Source organism: Oreochromis niloticus, linkage group LG18, assembly GCF_001858045.2.
Source record: "Oreochromis niloticus isolate F11D_XX linkage group LG18, O_niloticus_UMD_NMBU, whole genome shotgun sequence".
Taxonomy (NCBI): Eukaryota; Metazoa; Chordata; class Actinopteri; order Cichliformes; family Cichlidae; genus Oreochromis; species Oreochromis niloticus.
The window spans coordinates 18,361,739-18,368,077 of record NC_031982.2 but is presented as its reverse complement, the minus strand read 5'-3'; positions in this window follow the sequence as shown (position 1 = coordinate 18,368,077).

Here is a 6,339-nt window from a genome sequence, read left to right as displayed (position 1 = left end):
GTTTCTCTGGAAGCCAGTGAAGGGCGGCAAGAATGGGAACGATGTGCTAGTGTCAGCTCGCTTGTGCTAGCACACTAGCTGCTGTGTTCTGCACCAGATGCATATGATGAGTGAGCTACAATAATCGAGACAGGAGAAAATTAAAGTGTGTACTTGAAAAGATCCGAATTTTCTCAGAAGAAGGAAACAACACTGGATGAGCTTTGACATGTGAGATAACACAGATGTTCTTAGCAGATAATTTGATGTTGGCGAGGGGGCCAATGTAATGACAGACCTCCTTAGTGAAACTCTCAGATATGAACACAAGAATCTCAGTTTTTCCAGGATCAGGAAGGAGGACATTTGAAGGCGTCGACTTATTAATGGTAGGAAAGCGTTCATCGATGTAGTAGAGGCTGTATTTAAAATACAAATACTGTGCTAAAATTAGAAAACACATAGTGCTGCTCCTGCATTTCAGCCCACTGTAGTCAAAAGAAGATGACTTCTGTCTTCAGTTTATATTTGCTGGCATGCCTCTGTTGTGGGACTTCCACACACATATGTGAAGCAGCATCAGATGTTGCATTGGTTAAGTCAAAAACAGAATACAAAGGATGACATGGTTCAAGGGTGGGTTACAAAGTGGTTTGCAGGGGTGCAGTCACTGTGGGCAGGTTAGAGCAACATAAATTCAAGCCGCACTGGATGCCTAGAAGGCTGAGGTGCTCTGACCTTTGAGGTCAGCCTGCCTGAACTAATGCCAAAGAAAAGAAGAGTAAAACAAAAACACCTTGATAAAGCAAAGACAGGAACATTTAGTAAATTAAGGGAGTGCGGTCATCAGTTCATGAAGCTCAGGCATGCTTGAGTTATGCAGCAGGACAATGATCTAAGTCCACCTCTGAATGGCTCAAGAAGAAACACAATGACTGTTTTGGAGTGACTCAGTCAAACAGTGGACTCAAATCCAACTGAGATGCTTTGACCTGACCTTAAACAGGCCGTGATCGAACACACCAGTGTGGCTGAATTCAAACAATTCTCCAAAGAAGAGTGGGCCAAACACAATCACAGTCACTTGATTGCAGTTCTTGCTTCCAATGGGGCAATAACTTTTTCACACAGAGCAAGGATAGCTCTGTGTGAAAAAGCCCCATTATAGTTTACAAAGGAATATTTTTAATAGTTCTATTTGTATTTATCAAACCTGCACACTTTCATTTATATTTATGTTCTAAAACATTCAAATTGAACTAATTATGGGTTTGAGTCACTTTTATAGAAAAATAAGTTAACCCAACTCATTACTTAAGGCCTCTGCTGCAGTAAATATTACTAGTCTAGGTTTGTTTGGTTCCCTGTAAAAATGTGAATGTGGGTGCCAGTGTTAAAGCATTCAGTGGAGGCAGGAAAGCACAAATAAAAAGTAGTTTTAGTTTAAGCAGTGATTAGTGTGAAATTACAGTAAAATTAGATATAGTGCTTAGAGACAAATACCCACTCACCACACCCACTGCATGAGTTGATTCCTGGAAAAAGTGAAAAGCTGCAGGAGAAGTGGCTAATTTCCAGTAGGAATGATTTTTACTGATAGAAATATAAATATAAATCTGGGGTCATGCTGACCCTACTCGGTCACTTGACGATTAAAGAGACGCCTGTTAAACCTCTCAGACTGACTGTTGTAGATAATACCAGTAAAGACTTGTCCTCGTACTCTGAAACAAGCTCTTCCAACACAAGGCAAGACTGTTAATACATTTAAGCTTTTGGCACCTTAGGATACCAAAATAAAAAAATAAAAAATCACACCCTGCAAGAATCTTCAAAACGTGAAGCAGCAAGCATACAAAGCGAACCTGATGTTTACCCCGAGGGCAGCCTCTCATGCCAGACCAGATTTGATTTTCCAACCATTTATTACCAGCTGTCTCGTGCACAAAACGGCACGCATGTCTCCCTGCACATACACCTGATGTTTCCCGTTTCAGTGGAGGCAGTTTGTCTGCTTGGCGTCTCCATTTCACGCATCCACTTGGCCACGTGCCCAGAGGATAAGACGGCAATTATTTCCTCACAGAGATGATTCTGTTAGATTACATAAATCCATGTCTAATTCTCTCAATATGGCGTCAGGACACTAGAAAATACTGAGCGTGCTCCATGTCAGAGTCCTTAGAGACATGTCTGACAACAACTACAAAGATACTGCAGTCTGTGAGCTCGTTCTTTGGCCACTGGTGGCTAGACATTATCGCTATCACTTGAGGAGACTTTGGGTAATGAAAGAATAGCAGAGTCTTGATTAAGACAAACACATGGAGTGGCGTCCAAGGAGGAAAATTAAGAGGTTTAGAGGGAGAAATGCAGCTTTAACTCTGAGTGTGTAGCATGCGTGGACTTGAAGTCTTCATTTACCCTTCAGTGTTGGTGGCAGCAGATGGTTTCTGCAGTGCTCTCAGTCCCACCGCTAACACTTCTCCTCCACAGCGCAGGGAATACCGGGATTGCTTAAAATGAACATGGCTGACCTTTTAATTAACTACGTGGACCATCATGCTCTGTTTTAATTAAAGGGAGAGTATTCTCTGTCCTCGGCTCTAGTTTAATAATTATACAGGAACGTATACAGTAAAAGGGCTTATAAAAATACAACCTCAGATGATCAACACATGATTGCAGTATTTCAGTATGTATTTAACAAAAATTAAGCCAGAAGCACCGTGTGAAAATCTTCAGCTCCAATAGGAATTAAGAGGGTAAGTAGCAGTCACCTGCTGCTACACAAATGCACTCAATTAGCTGATCATCAGGAAATGTGAGCACCTCTATAGAAGAAGTAGTTCGGGTGGTCTGCAGGTCTGGAGTACTGAGGTGTTGATAGGACAATGCTAACGAGGAAAGCATCAGTAATGGTCTCAGAGAAAAAAAGTATGGCTGCCCTTCAATCTGGGAAGGGTTATAAGGTCATTTCCAAACAGTCTAGAGTCCATCATTTTACAGTGAGGCAGATTATTCAGAAGACAATGCCAATACAACTGCTGATCTTCTCGGGAGTGGACGTCCCAGCAAATTCACCCCAAGGTCAGACAGGACAAAGCTCAGAGAAACTGCAAAAAACCCAAGAGCTGCGTCTCACACTCCACAGACCTCAGTTAGCATGTTAGATGTTAAAGTTCATGACAGCACGATTAGAAAAAGCCTGAACATGTTTGGCTTATTTAGAAGTGTTTCCAGGAAAAAACGTCTTCTCTCCAAAAAGCACAATACAGCACGACTTAGGTTTGCAAGGTTTATCTGAACAAACCACACGACTTCTGGAACAAACTCATCTGTCCTTTGGGCAGACAAGACCAAAGTGGAGATGTGTGTCCATAATGCACAAACACCTCAGTGCCCAGCATGGTGGTGGAGGGGTGATGAGTTGGGCTTATTTTGGAGCCACAGGACCTGGGCACCTTGTAGTCGTCGAGTGAATACCTAATAATTCTAGATTCAACTGTCCAACAGCTAAAGCTTGGCTAAAATTGGCTCATGCAGCAGGACAAAGATCCTAAACACAGCAGCAAATCTACAAAAGAATGTGCAATGAAACCTCAATCCACTGCAGCAATGTTGTAAAGAAACGTCTTCTATAACGATATGAGGGGCTAAAAGTTGCACAAAAGACACTTAAAAACCGCCCATTATTGCTGCTAAAGGTGATTCTTCAACTACTGAATTGAGGCATGGACTTAGTTTTTCACATACTGCTTCTGCAGTTTTGCACTATTATTGTTAAATAAATACTGACACAGTGCAACGTGTCATGTGCTGTTGTTCGTCTCAGGTTGTATTTGCCTAATTTTAAGATCTTCTGAGGACCAGATTTTTAAAATATATATATGTTTATATCCTGATTAGTAAAATGTTCTGAATGAACAGAGGCTGTACTTTCTTTTTACCGTGATGAGTTTTTAAAAGAATGGTTAAGAGATCAATGGATGGATATAATTACACATTAAGTAATTTCACCATTAATCTATCCTCAGCATCTCATAATGATAAATTATTGTCTTAAAAAAAACTGTAATCTTTCATTTACAAGACTATTCAGACTCTGCTGTGGTACTTCAGACTGCACCCTGTTTTCTTTAATTAAGATGTGTTCGAAACTCTGAGCCACCTGAGGCAAATTTTATTGGACATAGTTTAGAAAGCCACACTGTGTACATAAAGATCCCACATTCCTGAAGGCACCGCCGGCACAAAAACTAAATCACGAAGTCTAAGAAATTCACTTATGGTGAGGCATCAATCAGGTCAGGGGCAAAAAAAAAGGTACTTCTAAAGCATTCAGTGTCCTCAAGGGCACCGTGGCCTCGATAACTGAGATGGAGGAAGTTTTGAAGCACCTGAACCCTACAGAGAGAAGGCTTCAATCAGAGGAGGTGACCAAGAAAGCCCTTCTAACAGAGTTTGAGAAGTCTGCTGCACAGAGGAAAGTACCTGCTGGAAAGACAAAGACTCCATCGTCTCCATCAGCTTTTATGGTGGAGAAGATCAAGTGAAAGCACTCTGAGTTACAGAGAGATGACAGCCGGCGTGGAGTCTGTCAAAAAGCAGCTCAAAGGACGAAATCAACAAATCTGATGAGTCAAAATGCTGATCAGCCTCCTGAGCTACACACAATCAGCCATTTCCAAACAATACCAATCAACTAATACTCCAATTTTACCATTTTCAATGAAGCAATGCACATTTTTACCTTCATACTGTGAATATTTTTTTAATTAGATGTCCTTAAAACATTTAGGGGTGGGCTGGTATTTGGTGTTTGTATTTAATGCACCTTATCAGCATTTTTGAGCCATGGTAACTGATGACTGATAAATGCAGCTACATTAATTTTTCATGGCTGAAAAACACATTAAAGCTCTTTTAAAAACTGCACACAATTTCAAATTCACTCCAAATGTCAACCTAAACTCAAAAATGACATAACTAAACATAAGTAAATCAGTCGTCTCCTATAAAACAAATCTATATCTCTATCTTTTCTCATGATTAAATTTTTGAATTATGTTCCATATAATTCTGTACACACATGAGTAACACTTCAGTATCACGTGTGCCTGTTTATGTCTGTTTCTCTGCTGACTATCAAGAAATCATCTCACTTGTATCGCATAATTAACGACTCAAAATACTGATTCATGTTTTATGTGCTTATTTTTTCTCTTTTATTTATGAGAGAGCCAAGGCCTTTATGATAGGACAATAAAGTTTCCTGATTCTAATTTTTTACTTTAAAGACAGAAAAAAAATGCCCAGGGACTACAGATAGAAATTAGCTAGCAGCCAAATCTAGTACAAAGCATTGTTTCCCTTTGTGTGATTAATATTAAGAAATAAACATAAAGAAAACAAACAAACTCTTTATAACTGAATTATCGTCAGAAAGGTCTTTCCCCCCATTATCAACTAATATATAATATTACTAATTACAATAATTGTGTGATTATCTAGTATTTGTTCATATGCTTTGTACGCAGTTATCCCAATTTGTGACTAAATTTTTGACATATTTTTTGTTTCTAGTGGAGTCTTATCCTGACCAGCGTGCTTACAGATAAGATAAGATAAGATAAGATAAGATGTACTTTATTTGTCCCAGAAGGTGGGAAATTACTTTTACAGCAGTCATAAAAAAACAACTTAGTTCCAAAAATAAACACAATATCACAGAAAGATGAAAAAAGGAATAAAGTAGGAGTTCAGTTAAAAAGAGGAAAAGTAAAGCATTCAGTGGATCTAAATGTAAATATGACATCAGAGGGAACTTTAAAAAGACTTCAGGTACTGTGATATGAGTTGGTAAAGATTTTTCTGTATCTGTATATTGCACTGATGATGATGATGATGACAACCCGCTGTTATAATAGTGTCCCATAATTTGTAGCAGCGTCGTACCAAACAAAGGCTTTATTTGTGTGATTTTAGTGTTTACAAAGGTGCCCAGAATGTCTGGGGATGACGCTGCGTGTGCAGAAGTAGAAGTAGATGCACTTTGAGGACAGATGTGCACTGCTCGGACTGTGGGGGCTTGTATGGTCGTCTCCCAGAGGAACCTGCGCATGTGTCAGGTATGCGGCTTTAGTCCACCATCTAGCGGTTAATCGGCTGCATGCGAATACCTGGGTGCTTTGGCTCACATCACCTGAGCGCAGTTTCAGATGAAGACCTGTTGCATTTCTCTTCCTCTCGCCAGACCTGATCTGATCTCGGCACAGGTGAATCAGCTCCCTGCGCTGAAAAAGAAAAGAAAAAGAAAAGCCCTCAAACAGCACAACTCAAGACAGTCCAGCCTAAATT